This window comes from Bubalus bubalis, chromosome 1, assembly GCF_019923935.1.
Source record: "Bubalus bubalis isolate 160015118507 breed Murrah chromosome 1, NDDB_SH_1, whole genome shotgun sequence".
In the NCBI taxonomy this organism is placed as follows: Eukaryota; Metazoa; Chordata; class Mammalia; order Artiodactyla; family Bovidae; genus Bubalus; species Bubalus bubalis.
The window spans coordinates 150,276,483-150,292,276 of NC_059157.1; positions in this window are offsets into that span (position 1 = coordinate 150,276,483).

Sequence of the window (15,794 nt, forward strand, 5' to 3'; positions counted from 1 at the left end):
TGATGAGAATGTAAGTTTTTATCAGACTCTAAAGTGAAATGCCACTGCATCTTTCTAAATAATGGAGTTACAGTACTCTAAGACACAGTCAAAACATTAGAAACAGTACTGCCTCTCAGTTGACTTTTAGCTCCACTTTTAAGGAAGAATAAGGAAAGTTTCTCATTTGCGATTCAAAAGATAAAATTAAATAGAAGAAGACAAGTAAAAATAAAATTAATCCAAATATTAAAAAATTGAAAATAGCAACAGCTCTTTCATTACTTTTAAAACTCTATTACTCATAATTGTTTAACTGTAAGGTTTCCCTAGTGGCTCACTGGTAAAGAATCCCACTATTCTTTTATTACTATTTTTTAAGCAACATGAAACAAGACTTTGTTAATAGAAAACTAGGATTTTAGAGAAAAATAAAAATCATTTAACCAACAAAAGAAATAAAAAGTCAAATTTTCAAACAAATCATAAATTGGTGGACCTGAATCTATTTTTAATTTTACAGTAAGTCTTAAAATTATATCATCATTAAAAATTAAAAGGAAATTTTATTCATGTAATTACTTGCTAAGCAAATAAATTAATTTCTTTTTTCTAATTACTTTTCAACTGCTTCCAGTAATTCTTTTCCCTATAATAATTGGTCACAAAACATCCAATTTTCTTACAAAGGATACATGCAGTCAAAACTAATGACCCTAAAATAATTTCCCAAATTTGGATAGCCCAGCCATTCAGCCATTTCTCATATGCTTGCCTATCTACAACATATAAATTTTCACATGTTTTATTGGATTTTCTGCTTCTACGCAAGTGTTCTTAGATGGAGGCAAGATGGAAGCGATTTTGATCTCAAGTCCCATGTGCAAAAATTTGAATCCTGGCCTCAATAGCTTATTAGCTGAAATATTATTGTAAGGAAAAAAAAAAAAAAGAAAGAAACACCAGTTGATTTAAAAGTTCAGTTCCCCATCTCCTGCTTATCAAAGAATAATACCTCATTCATATGGATGCATGAGAAATCCTGCTCCTACAAGATGACTCAATTGTACCCTGGGGCCACAATGTACAGGTGCAGGAAGGGTGAAAAAGGCAATCTGAGCCAATCAGAGTCCTTTCCTGGAAACTGAAATTAGGACTGTGATATTAACTGTCTACCATTCCTTGACCTGCTATTTATAGAAGAAGCCTCTTATTGCTTATCAGTTCACACATACAATTCCTATTTTCTTGCATCCTCTAAAAAAATCCAATCACAAAAATTCATAGAGAGAAGTGTGCATTTTACTGAATAACTGTTATACAGATGATGGTAAAGAATATTATTTCACACTACACACAGCAAACAAAAACTACTCCAGCAGTAATTCTGATCACCAAAGCCCTTCCCACCATGGTATGGTCTTATTTTCCTCTGGTCCTTTTTCACTCTGGTCCCTCTTTCCCTATTCATCTGCTAAATACCTGTCTCTTTTTAATATGTAAAACAATCCAGCTTTGCTCTAGTTTTACTTCCAGATTACAGATCCAAATTTACATCCAGGTACATTAAAACAAGTGTATAAACAGTGGCCTGGACATACTCTTTTAAGAAAATCACAGTGTCCCTGTTTATTACAAGGACATAGCTTTTAGCATCTTCCTTCCCCTGCTTTATAAACATATGCTGGAGAAGGAAATGGCAACCCATTCCAGTGTTCTTGCCTGGAGAATCCCGGGAACAGGGGAACCTGGTGGGCTGCCGTCTATGGGGTCGCACAGAGTCGGACATGACTGAAGCGACTTAGCAGCAGCAGGATTGAATTTCATAAGGTAAATTTGAGAGGATAAAATACCCATGCATTTCCATCACTGGGTATAAATGAAGGGTTGTGGGGCTAAAAGGCATGACTTGATGGTACTAAATGATGAAGGGGCTAAGACTTTTCTTGTCTTTCTCCAAACAACACAGTATGGGTACATTGGGTGTGAGGAGAGGCAGTGCTAGGGAGCTTGGGCAGAGACAAGAAAAGGGACTCAACCTTTCCCTTTTGTCATGACACCAAGCTGCTTTAATTAAGAGATGCTGAAAAAGGAATCTCACACAGTAGCTGGTCCATAAAATGAAGTCTCAGTCTGATCTCCATGCTCTTTCCATAGACAAATGAATCTGAACTTGCCCTGTGTAAAGCTTCCTTCACCCCTATTTCACATCAAAGTTTCTCTGTTTTCTCAACGTTCAACCTTTGAAAAGTGAAAGTTAAAGTCACTCAGTTGTGTTCAACTCTTTGTGACCCCATGGAATTCTCCAGGCCAGAATACCAGAGTGGGTAGCCTTTCCCTTCTCCAGGGGATCTTCCCAACCCTGGGATCAAACCCAGGTCTTCCGCGTTACAGGCAGATTCTTTACCAGCCGAGCCACAAACGTTCAACCTTTACTGCTCTTAAAATAAGAAAATGATGCTACTTTTACCAAAGTTATATAAAAATCAGAAAATGAAATAAACAGGAGATATTAGAATACCAAATGGAAAGAAGAAAGCCTTTACAAAACTGTTCCAAATATCTAATGGCAGTAACTCTAGGCTTCGTTGATATTTCTTAACTTCTCTCTTAGGTGATGGTGCTATCACCTTGATTCTAAGGAATGCTAACAATTTACTCACCATTGCTTTTATGTTTTCATTGGAAATGTCAGCATAGTGGACTATTATTATTATTGTTATTATTATGAGAATAGTTTAATCATGCGGGTCCCCTACAAGAGTCAAAGGGACTCCTCAAAGTTCAAGATCTGGTCCTCACTGATTCAACAAAAGCCTGTATGGTAAATAGCTATTTGGGAAGTTCTATTCATCTTTGCAGGCTTCCCTGGTGGCTCAGCAGGAAAGAATCTGTGTGCCAATGCAGGAGATGTGGGTTTGATCCCTGGGTTGGGAAGATGGCCTGGAGAAGGAAATGGCAACCTGCTCCAGTATTCTTCCTGGGAAATCCCATGGACAGAGGAGCCTGGGGGGCTACAGGAGTCAGAAATAACTTAGCAACTAAAGAGCAACATCATTTCACTTTTGTAAATAAAAACCACCATTGTTTTAATGATGCAACACTATGTAGATATTATTACTTACTTGGTAGATAGCCTTTACTTAATTTTATATGTACTGCATTTATATCCATTGTAATATATTCACATCAATTTATATGTTTCTTACAGATAATATCCTAGAATGAAATTTAGTTATTCAAGATCATTCTCAGCATACACTGAAACAATTTTCAATATAAGTGAGGTATCTTCAAAAGGCCCACAATTATTAATAAACCAATACTACTTTCTCAATAGTGAAATTATTCCTTCAGAATGCACAAAAACAAAATTTTTTACTTTTTGACTCCAAGTTTCCTTGAATGAATGAATATTTAATGTACCAGACTACAATAAGTTAAATACAATTACCTCTTCAACCAAAAGCATAAAATGCTGGCAAAAAAATTTTACCTGACTCTAGAAAATTGAATCTGTATGAAATGCAAAAATCAAAATAGTATACTCTTCTCATTTTTAAGATTACATAAGAGTTAATATGGCTTCAATTAGTTTGTGGAATCAATACAGCTTCTCTAATAGTTTAATTAGTTAATTCTGTGATCTCCATAATAAAGCTGAATACTTAGAAACACTGGACTTAGAGCCAAAAATACCTGGCTCTTTCTAAATACCATAAATACCAGAAAGCCATAAATACCTTCTACTTTCTAAAGATGTAATACTGAAAATTCACTTAATCTAATTTAAATTTTCTCATTTATAATATTTTGGCAATCTCATAGATTGAAGTTAGTTTCATATGAGATATGTTAAAAAATCAAAGCAAATGTAAATTTATGCCTATAATTAAAACAGTCACAATCATAATATTATTTTAATTATAACATACTATTGAGCCATAAACTAACTTCTACTTTGAAATCAATATATTTGACAAAGTATGTCTATGTGAAATGCTGGGCTGGATGAATCACAAGCTGGAATCAAGGTTGCTGGGAGAAATATCAACAACCAAAGATGCAAATGATACCACCCTAATAGCAGAAAGTGAAAAGGAACCAAAGAGTCTCTTGATGAAAATGAAAGAGGAGAGTGAAAGAGCTAGCTTAAAATTCAATTTTCAAAAAACTAAGATCACAGCATTTGGTCCCATCACTTAATGGCAAGTAGATGGGAAAAAAATGGAAACAATGACAGGCTTTTATTTTGGGGGGCCCCAAAACCATTTCAAACACATTTCATCACATCAAATCAAGATGGTGACTGAAACCATGAGATTAAAAGATGCTTGCTCCTTGGAAGAAAAGATATGACAAGCCTAGATAGCATATTTAAAAGCAGAGATGTCACTTTGCCATCAAAGGTCTTATAGTCAAAGCTATGGCTTTCCCCATAGTCATGTATGAATGTAAGAGTTGGACCATAAAGAAGATACAGAAGGCTGAGGCTCAAAGAATTTTGAACTGTGGTGTTAGAGAAGACTCTTGAGAGTCCCTTGGACTGCATGGAAATCCAACCAGTCAATCCTAAAGGAAGTTAATCCTGAATCTTCATTGGAAGGATTGAACTGATGCTCTAATACTTTGGCCACTTGATGTGGAGAGCCAACTCATTAGAAAAGACCCAGATGCTGGGAAATATTGAGGGTGAGAGGAAAAGGGAGCAACAGAGGATGAGATGGTTGGATGGCATCACTGACTCAATGGTCATGAGTTTGAGCAAACTCCAGGAGATAGTGAAGGACAAGGAAGCCTTCTATGCTGCAGTTCAGGAGGTTGCAAACAGTCAGATACTACTTAATGTCTGAACAACACAATGTCTGTGCTTTGGGTAATTGACTAGAACAAGGGTGGGCAAACCAAAGACTTTGGGCCAAATCTTGCTTTCAGAAATAAAAGTTTATTGGAACACAGGTATACCTATGTTCCAATAAAACATAATAAACATAATATAACATAATAAAACATGTTATGTATGTTGTCTACAGCCACTTTCCTGTTACAATGGCATAGTTGAGTAGTTGCAACATATGATATAGCCCACAAAGGCTAAAATATTAAGAACAATATTAACTTCCCAAATCAATTTTTTTTCCTGAAAAAAGTAAGTTGAAGTTTTATCTTCCACTAACATTTTCACATTATACCACAAAAACCAGGTCAAGTGAAATCATGGAGAAAACCCAAGAGACTATAATATTTAAGCAACTGGCAGATAATATAGCATAGGATTTCTCAAAATCTGTCCATCCCACCAGTATCAAAATTAACTGGAATATTTGTTAAAACATTATTTGGATGCTGTACTTGAGGGAAATTTTTTAGGCAAAAGTCAAAGGGAGTCTATAGTACCTAGAACCCAGATACTCAAAGTATGAACCAAGCAGTATTAATATCACCTATAACGTATTACACATATAGCATCTCAAGCTCCACACCAAGCCTACTAAGTCAGAACTTGCATTTTTTTTTTTAAGGTTTAGGATTTTTAAAAGACCCTGAGGATGCTATTAAATTGTGAAAGGCTTTGATTTAAAACATAGTTAAAGATCAGCCTGGAGCTGTTAGGTAAAAATAAAAGGACATGAGAAACCTCATTGAAAAAATTTCCCACAGCATTTATAAAATTGAAGCTCACACAGCCGGGGAATCCTGTCTGACAAATTTTGATTTATTCTTCCTCTTAACTAAGATGACTCTTTACAGAGAAATGTGTAGCATATGAAACAAAACACCATTTTTGGAGTTTGCAACAGACCTATGCCCAAAATTATGATAGCTATCTCTCAGTTCTTGAAAGAGAATTCAGAAGCTTGCGTTGGGGCAAATCCTATGCAGAAAAGAGCATCAGTTATACATGCACAAAAGGTAAAGGATTTTAAGGTACAAAAAGTGGCTTAAAACTAATATACCTCAACAAAAGGGGAAAACACTTTACCTCAGACCCAGCTTAACTTGACAACTACTATTCTTTAGAATTGCATCTAGTTTCTTGTATTTCTAAAGAGGTTATTATTGAAATGCTTCCATTTCTCAAGAAATTCTGAAACTTTCTGCGCTCTACCTTCCAGTAAAATTTGCAGAATTGCAACATAGTTTTATATACAACTTCAATGTATTTATTTTTCCTGAAATCAAGACAAGCAGTAGTGCAGTATTGTTATGAGGTTTTCTTTTAAAGACCCTATCTATCTTGATCAGAAATAATCTGACTCAGACTTCTTCAAACCTTTCTCTGGAATTATCCATTTACCTTGTTTTTCATACCTTTATTAGCTTTTTTTCCCCCAAAGTATTAAGTAGTTAACATTTCATAGTTACATATATTCATACAATGAAACAAATTATAGCATCTCTATTACTGTCTGTGGAAATTCTGTTTAGGATAAAAATACAGTATGATAGGCTAAAGTTGATATGCAATTAGTCACACAAATTAATTATACAAAAAGAATAATCTCAGTTTTGTTCCTAAATTAACAATTTTTCCTGATTATTTTAGCTATTGATTTTCAATTTAATTATAGATAAACTAGATAACCAATAAATTAAAGCTAGGACCAATTAGTACTTCCACTTCTGGCAATGTGCATTACTTTCTTGCCACAAGCACTGAAAAGGGAAATGATTTGAAGTCACATATTTTTAATACTATTTTGATCTCTAATTAAAGCCACTTAATTAATACTTCTAATTAAAGTCATTCATTAATATAATATAGTTAACTGGTTATTTTGTTTTTCCTAACAAACTTTATTTAAATCTCAGAACTTAGAATTAACTCAAGCAAACTAGATTATAACTTTGACCAGAAAGTTTTCAATGTCAAAACTTGACAGTTTTCTACAGTCATGGAAACTATAGATACATGGTAGAGGAAAAAATTTTCCAACAAACAGCTTATGCATAATCCCAATAAAAAAGAGCTGAATAAGTCAGTGCTGCCGTTCCTCAAGTGTCTGTGTGGAGCTCAAGAGTCTGTGTGGAGCTGTGGTGGGGAGAGGTGGAGGAGGTCTACCTATAAACACTGCTGTGTCCCCTCCCAGTGCCCTGGGTTACTCTTAAAGAACCTCCAAGAATAAAATGAGCACACTGGAGCTGATGGTAACTAAGATCATTATCTACTGGGTTCAATACATCTCCCTAATCCCAGTAGCATACAATTCCTTGGCTACATAAAAGAGAAAATATATCTTCCTCCTGGAATGGAAAGCATGTCTATATTTAGATTTCATTATTGAATGAAAAAAAGTAATATGAATTTCACCTTCTCATTTAGGGAATAGATATGACATGAGTAAGTGTAAATTTAACCTGCTTCCATGTTGATGGAGAATAACTAGAAGGTAGATGAGGAGAATTATAGGTAAGAATAGGATAAAAATAAAACCTACCCTAATTATATATGACAGGTGTCCTTGCTGGATCTGTGTCAGGACTATCGCTCCTCACCTGACTGTCCTGAATAAGGATGAGTAGAGTTGGGCTCTTGAACAGAGGCCTATTTATTAGGATGCATTGATCAAGATAGGAAATACAGGTGGTGGGTTAGTATGTAAGACTATAATGTAGTTCTCTGGGAATTGTTAAGTTCTTAGTGTAATTGGCCACCTCTCTCACTCAAACTTGACTTCATTCACCTTACCCAGTGAAAGAGGAGCCCTTTCAGAAATATAAATAGACATGAAGAGTGTTATCCTGGGATTTCAACATCCAAGAGCCAGGTCCTGACATAAAGAGAACAGGAAGAGTAATTTGCTAACCAGATTTCCTCCCCATAAAGTAAAGTCACAAAATTATCTTATTTGTAGCAGGAGAGAATACTATTTATGGCTTTCCTGGTGGCTCAGAGGGTAAAGAGTCTGCCTGCAATGCAGGAGACCTGGATTTGATCCCTGGGTAAGGAAGATCCTCTGAAGAAGGAAATGGCAACCCACTCCAGTATTCTTGCCTGGAAAATCCCATGGATGGAGGAGTCTGGTGGGATACAGTCCATGGGGTCATAAAGAATGGGACATGACTGAGCAATTAACAGTTTCACTTTCAGAATAGTATTTACACATAAAGCAAGAGTTATTTGTGATTATGGGATAGTCTGGGTAGAGCTAGAACACAGGGGGTTGTTCTTTTGTTCCCTAGATGTGTGCATTTTGGGAGTCAGCCAAGACAAACAGAAGAAGTCTATGTGAAGTGTTCAAGTGCTGGCCTTACAATCTGGGGTATCTTGGTAAACAATGGCAAGGGTAGACACACTTCTGAGGTGATCTTTGGACATCAGCCAAAGAAAGAAAGTCATTATGTTCTTTGTCAAATGAGGCACCTGAGATTTGAACTAGGTCTCAGTCTGTGTCTTATAAATCAGAAAGAGATTTTTTTTTTCCCCAAGGTCCCCACTCACTTGCACGGGCACAGGGGTTTAGGTCATCAAGGCCTTGCTTCCTGATCCCAGAAATGAGAATATTGCCAGACCAGGAAACTACTGCCCTGATCACAAGGAAAATCAGGGGAAGAGGCCTATGTGAGTTTTCACAAACCTTCCTACTCTCCGCTTTCAAAATCTATTTTGTTGTTTTCACTTTTTATTAACAAACATCCTCCTACTCCTTTATTTTTCATGGTTTATCCTAAGGATCTCTGAATTATACTGATTGTTACCCAACCCACAATCCTCACTGTGTTTATCTGGCATGAAGCAAGGATATTTCAAGGCACTTTAATAAGGAAGAAACACAAGAAAAAAGCTCATACCAGAGATAGAATATTCCAGTACCCAGAAAGTCAGCAATCTTTCAAGACAGGTTTTGTTAAAAGAAAGAAGAGAAATAGGTTTTCTAAATTTTTTCATCTCCCTCAACTAACATATGCAAAAAACTGTCTGGTGACAACACATCACAGAGATTAATTTGTATTATGTGTTCTGTAACAAAAAGAGTAAGAGAAGAAAGCTCACACAAATGAGCTTAAGGAGTTACCGGAGCAGATGAGAAATATAAACGAATCACGGAAATCAAAAGCCAAGGATCTTGACAACAATCCTTTTGTTTTAAGGTATAAGATAAGCTGTTGTAACAGAATCCTCAAAATAAAATAGGAATAGGTTCTTCATTCATATAACAACAATTTAAATGTGAATCATTCAAATCTACCAGGGTAGCCCTGCTGTTCTGACCTTGTGGCTTTCATTTCTGGACTCAAGATGACTGTTTCATGTGTCATCAAAGATCAGCTCATGGGTGAGAGGAAACAATAATGGAGGCCAACCAGCTTCCTTTTAAAAGAACCTAAGCCAGAAGTTTTACAAGTCACTATCACTCACATCTCATTACCCAGAATATAGTTACACAACTATACAAAGCTGCAAGGAAGGCTGAAAATGTCTTTAGTTTGTTACTGTATGTCCAACCAAAACTTTATTATTTTAGAAAAACATGGATTTTGGAGTACTTAGAGCAAAATGCCTAATGCTCTCTCTCCCTCTCTCTCTGATACACACATAGAGCAAATCAAAATTTTAGCATTTGTGAATATTTTAATAGGGTGGCCAACTTGTCCCAGTTTGTGAGAAGCTTTTCCCCTACAAACCCATCCAGGGAATGTCACCATCCTAGGAATCCCCTCAGTTTCAAGAAATCTGGGGCATTTAGACATCCTATCAACAGTACTCATGGGTTCTTATAAAGTAATATTATACTATTATAAACTACTCCTAGTGCAGTTCACTCTATAAATTTCATAACTCTTTAGTATTTGTTTTAATGTGCTTAGATTCTAAAAATTCTTAAACTTAGAAATAAAAATCACTGATGCAGTTTATTAAAAGACTGAAAAGAAGCAAGGAATACTCATAATAGTCTCTAAGAGAACATATTAAACAGACTTGAGGAAATGTTACTAAGAAATTCATTAAATTTAAATGGTCCCTAAGCAAATTTTTGTATTCTCCTATAAATTATTTACCTCAGTTGAAACCACAAAAGATAATAACAAATATGGACATTGGGGTGAAGATGCTTACATTACCACTTGGGTTAGTAGAATCTTGGAAACCCACATCCACATTCTTAACTAGCATCTTAATTTTGAGTTATCCACTATGCAATTATCTCTTGTGAGAACACCAGTAAAATGATTGGCATGGCAGAACTCACAGGAAAACAGACCTCCAGAAAACTATTCAGCTGAGAAATATCACTTGAGTTACCTAAGTAAACGCCTTCACAGGGCTGCAACTTCACATTATGCTTTTGGATTTATCAAGAGTTCATAAAATAAATATTCGCAAAAAAAAAAAAAAAAAGAACAGCCAGTCTTCTCAGCCTCCACTGGACTTCTTTCATCTGCTTATTAAATGGTTCCTTGGGTTCCACATCCACCTTCATTTCAGCCCATACTATCTCCCGGGTTTTCTCATTTACTGTCATGGTTTTAACCTCCATCTCCATCTCCTCCACATATACTGATAACTTCCAAATCATTATTTCACATCTATACTTTTCCTAAGATCTAAGTTCATATATCCATTTATTCAACTGAAAGATGAAAATTTCTAAACATCCTACACATATGTCAAAACTCAATGTGTCCACACTTCTCTTTCTCCTCTATTGCCATTTTTGTTTGATGCTAGTTCATTGGACAGTGAAGAAAGCTGAGCGCCGAAGAATTGATGCTTTTGAACTGTGGTGTTGGAGAAGACTCTTGAGAGTCCCTTGGGCTGCAAGGAGATCCAACCAGTCCATTCTAAAGGAGATCAGTCCTGGGTGTTCATTGGAAGGACTGATGCTAGAGCTGAAACTCCAATACTTTGGTCACCTCATGCGAAGAGTTGACTCATTGGAAAAAACTCTGATGCTGGGAAGGATTGGGGTCAGGAGGAGAAGGGGACGACAGAGGATGAGATGGCTGGATGGCATCACTGACTCGATGGATGTGAGCTTGAGTGAACTCTGGGAGTTGGTGATGGACAGGGAGGCCTGGCGAGCTGCAATTTCATGGGGTCGCAAAGAGTTGGACACGACTGAGCAACTGAACTGAACTGAGTTCATTTTCACCCATTTTTCTTCTATAATCTTAGTACGTCTCTTTTTCTCACTCTGACTCCCGACTGTCTGGAAACTTTCCCCCATATTTACCACCACTGGCTGATTTTAGGCCCATTTCATCTACTAATTTGATCACTGTTTTACTAAAATATACCAAAGAGTGGTCTAGGGGAGCTTATTAACTATGCAGATTCCTGGGTCTGCTCCCCAAATCTGAAAACAGTATATTGGGGTTGAGCTGCCTACCAGGGGTTGAGCTGAGCTGCCAGGTAGTTGATTAAGACAAGGCAAAATGAAAGTAACAGTCAATCCTAGAATCTCTCACTGGGTAGTATAAGCAAATCTAAACAGGACCAAGTGCCCACAGACACCTCTTCTGGTCCATACTTCTCCATGGAAGGGCACTGACAGAGAGACAAGTGGAATAGTACAGACATGGGGCTTTTGCAGTTTTATGAATCCAGAGACCTGGGGACAGGAGGAAAAGCTTAGGAGTGAAAGAGTCCTGAGTATTGAATCAGAGTGGAGGAAAGAGTCTTGAAGGAGCTCCTCTTTCCCTGATAAGGAGGTCCTGGCATAGGCATCTGAGGAATTCCTCTGTTGAGGACCGTCAATAATGAGACCTCCAAATGGAGGCATCCAGGCTGAGAATACAGCTTAGTGCAAGAGCACGAATGTCCAAGAGAGCTTAAAGAAAGAAAGAAAGAAAGAAAGTGAAGTTGCTCAGTTGTGTCCAACTCTTTGCAACCCCATAGACTGTACCTACCAGGCTCCTCTGTCCATGGAATTTTCCAGACAAAAGCACTGGAGTGGGTTTCCATTTCCTTCTCCAGGAGAGCTTGGTCCTTGATATAATGCACTGGCTGTGCATAATCTTGGCTGGGGAAGGCAACTTCCTCCAAGGGGCCTTTCAGGTAAACTCCTTTGTAATTGCCCATGCTTAGACCTGGAAAATCACACTAGCTTTCTGGCCACGAGTTAGACATCTCACTGCCTCTTAGCAGCAGATGATTTTTATTCAGGCAACTGTGGTCCGTATTTTGAGTAATATTGGTCTAGACTGTGGAACAGATTTTAAACTGATTTTCCTGATTCCAATTTCCACTTTTATCTAAACAATCCTTTACATATTGCCAGAGTGAAATTATTTTAAAAATTCAATTCCAAGCATGCCTCTTATTTAACATAAAGCTTTTCACAAGTAATCATTACCTGCATAAAAAAAGTAAAGACTAAGGTGTTTGTTTGAGTTGTGGCCTACAGAATCCTCTCATCATCTCCCCCTTCCCTTTCCTTTAAACAACTAATAATACTAAAGTACTGGTTTTTGAGGGCAAGGTCTTCTATATGGTTTTTCTTTATCTCAACTGGTAACCCCTAGTGTGAAAATGGATATGAAGAAAAGTTGGTTAAATTCAATTGAACCCAATTTTTCTACATAGTTTCTTTCTATTAAAAACACGGTTCATCACAAGCAAATGAAATTACTTAAAAACCTCATATGATATATTTCTCTCCAAGTTCAGAGCAACTGAAATGCTTATGGACCCTAAAAAGCTTTAATATTTACCTTTTCTTATTAACTAATGAAACAGGCACAACCAAGAGCAATTATCTTTTCATTTTGACTGTCAGAATATCAGTAATTAAATTTTGTGCTGAAATCACTAAAACTTAACTATGTTTTAATTTTATTATATTTACATCCTGCAATGTAAGGGGCCTCAAACTGATGAGAAAGCATCATTACCTAAGCAATATGTAAAGTTAGATATACAAATACACACACAGACATAGCTCTCAAACTGATTCATCTTTTTATAAAGCAAAATAATATTTCTGCACTTAAAGTTATCTAAAACTACAAATAGTTTTTAAATTTTATTTGTATGGGAATAATGTAGCAAGAGTGCAGCAACTGAATTATAATAGATACTATACACGCTTTACAACCATAGCAGACATAACGGTTTTTAACTTATCTTAATGGCATATGACTCTTGGTTTTAAACCCTGTTAGCGTGCTTAAAGTTTTCCTGACTTAATCATTCAAAATGTATTTGAATATGAAATAGTAGGATATAAAAAACAAAATTAAATCCTGAATTTACTAGAATACAGCATAATATATTAAATATGTATATACCTCTGTGCTATAATCAGAACATTAAAATTAAAATTAAAAAAATTCTCACTCTCTGCTAGCAGATATTTCTGTGCCTCACAGAACTCTGAGTGTATATGTGCGTGTATATATATATATATATGTATATGTACACACACAAATATATATATGAGTGAGGGCATTTATAAGTAATATTTCTCTTTTTTTTTTAAATATTTTTCTTCCTAATTTTATCAGGTTCACATCTCATTCAGACAGTCTTACAAGTATGCCAGAACTTTCCATAATGAAGGTTTTATAAGGAAATTGCTCCACATACACACAGATGTTTTGTAAAGTTCAACAGAATGGAGAGCATTGGAGTTTGTCGATGTCTTGTACCTCACATCAAAGTCATCAAAAAGTCCAACAGGCTTTCTTGAAAATGGATTCAGAATCTGACCTTGGTTCACCACCTACCTCTCTGCTCCACGTACGAACCCTGCCCTACATCATCCACAACTTCCCAATAGTCTACTAACTGGTCCCTCTTTTCCTCACCTGATTCCCTTTTATTCTTAATTTTCAATACAGAAGTCAGAGTGAGCCTTTCAAAACAGGAGTTAGAACATATCATTCCTCTGTTGAAAAATCCTTTAAAACCTTCTTATATCACTCAGAATAAAAGTTAACTTCTCCTTCCTAAAATTTTCCTTTTGTATTTTATTTGTATTTTTCTCCCTAGCCCTTATCATATGTTTGTGTATATCTACATACATGTAGATATACCTAGTACTATACATGACATGGTTCTTGAGAGTCCTTATGGTGGCCTAGAAGGCTCAACTCAATGCATCTGTGATCATCCTGTCACTCCTTCTTCCCCAGCCTCCAGTCGAAATCTCTGGTTCTTGCTCATGTGCTCAAGCACAACAACCTCTCAGATTTATTTGAAACATGAATGCTGAGGTATCTTCCTTCCCAAGGTCTTTACACTTTACTGTTTTTGCTACCCAGAATGCTCTTTCCACAATTATTGGCAAAGCTCACTCTTATATCCTCACAGTCTTTGTTCAAACATCTCTGCTGCTGCTGCTAAGTCGCTTCAGTCGTGTCCCATAGACACATCTATGCGACCCCATAGACGGTAGCCCACCAGGCTCCCCCGGCCCTGAGATTCTCCAGGCAAGAACGCTGGAGTGGGTTGCCATTTCCTTCTCCAATGCCGGAAAGTGAAAATAAAGTCGCTCAGTCGTGTCCAACTCTTCGTGATCACATGGACTGCAGCCTACCAGGCTCCTCCGTCCATGGGATTTTCAAGGCAAGAGTACTGGAATGGGTTGCCATTGCCTTCTCAGTCAAACATCTCTACATTAAGGCATTACCAGGCCACTTTAAGATTATGCAATCTCTCCTTCCTAAAATATTCCTTTTGTATTTTAATTTTTCTCCTTAACCCTTATCTTATGTGTGTATCTACATACATGTAGATTTACCTAGTAGTATACATGACATGGTTTCTCAAGAGTACCTTTGACAGCAAGATCAAACCAGTCAATACTAAGGGAAATCAACCCTGAATAGTCACTAGAAAGACAGATGCTAAAGCTGAGGCTCCAATACTTTGGCCACCTTATGTGAAGAGTTGACTCATTAGAAAAGACCCTGATGCTAGGAACAACTGAAGGCAAAAGGAAAAGGGGACTGCAGAGAATGACACAGTTAGATAGGATTATCAACTCAATGACATGAATTTGAACAAACTCTGGGAGATAGTGGAGGACAGGGGAGCCTGGAGAGCTGCAGTCCATGGGGTCACAAAATGTCAGACATGACTTAGAAGCTGAACAAAAACAAAAAATAATATGTATAGTTATATACATAGTATAATTTAAATTTGTGCATTTATTGACATGACTCAGTGACTGAAAAACAACAAATTAACAGCATTTTCTACTAGAATGTAAGTTCTATAAAGTCAGGAATGTTTTACTATTTTGTTCATTGTCATATTCTGATACCCAGAGTAGTATCTGGCATATAAAAGTCCACGGATATTTGTTGAATAAATAAATGAGTAAAAGAATCCAAAGTATATCACAATATCACAGGGTTAGCAAAGAGCCTAAGGAGACTTGGGGAAAATAGACCTAACTTTGCTGTTTCCTTCATCTGAAAAAACTCTCCAGTAGATAATACAGAGAGACTATTATGCCACCACACAGCATATACATAGAATTTTTAACACAAATTCTACAAATAGCTTTCTAGGATGCCATTCAGAAATTGCTAGTAACAATTTGATCAAATCTGAACTCATTACAGGAGAATCAAGATTAGTCTTAGGTTAAGTACTAGGTTGATGCAAAAGTAATTGCAGTTTTTGCATTATTGAAATTTGCCTTTGACATTGGAATACATTCTTAAATAAATGGTTACATTATGCATCATTTTAATGCACATTTCTAACTTCATTTTTTTGCTAATGACTTATTTGGTGTTTATTCTATATGTATTTTAGACTATGGAAATGATATTAGACAAAAAGCAAATTTGAGCAATTTCTTATTGAAGTTCAAAATGGGTCATAAAGTGGCAGAGACAACTCGCAACATCAACACTGC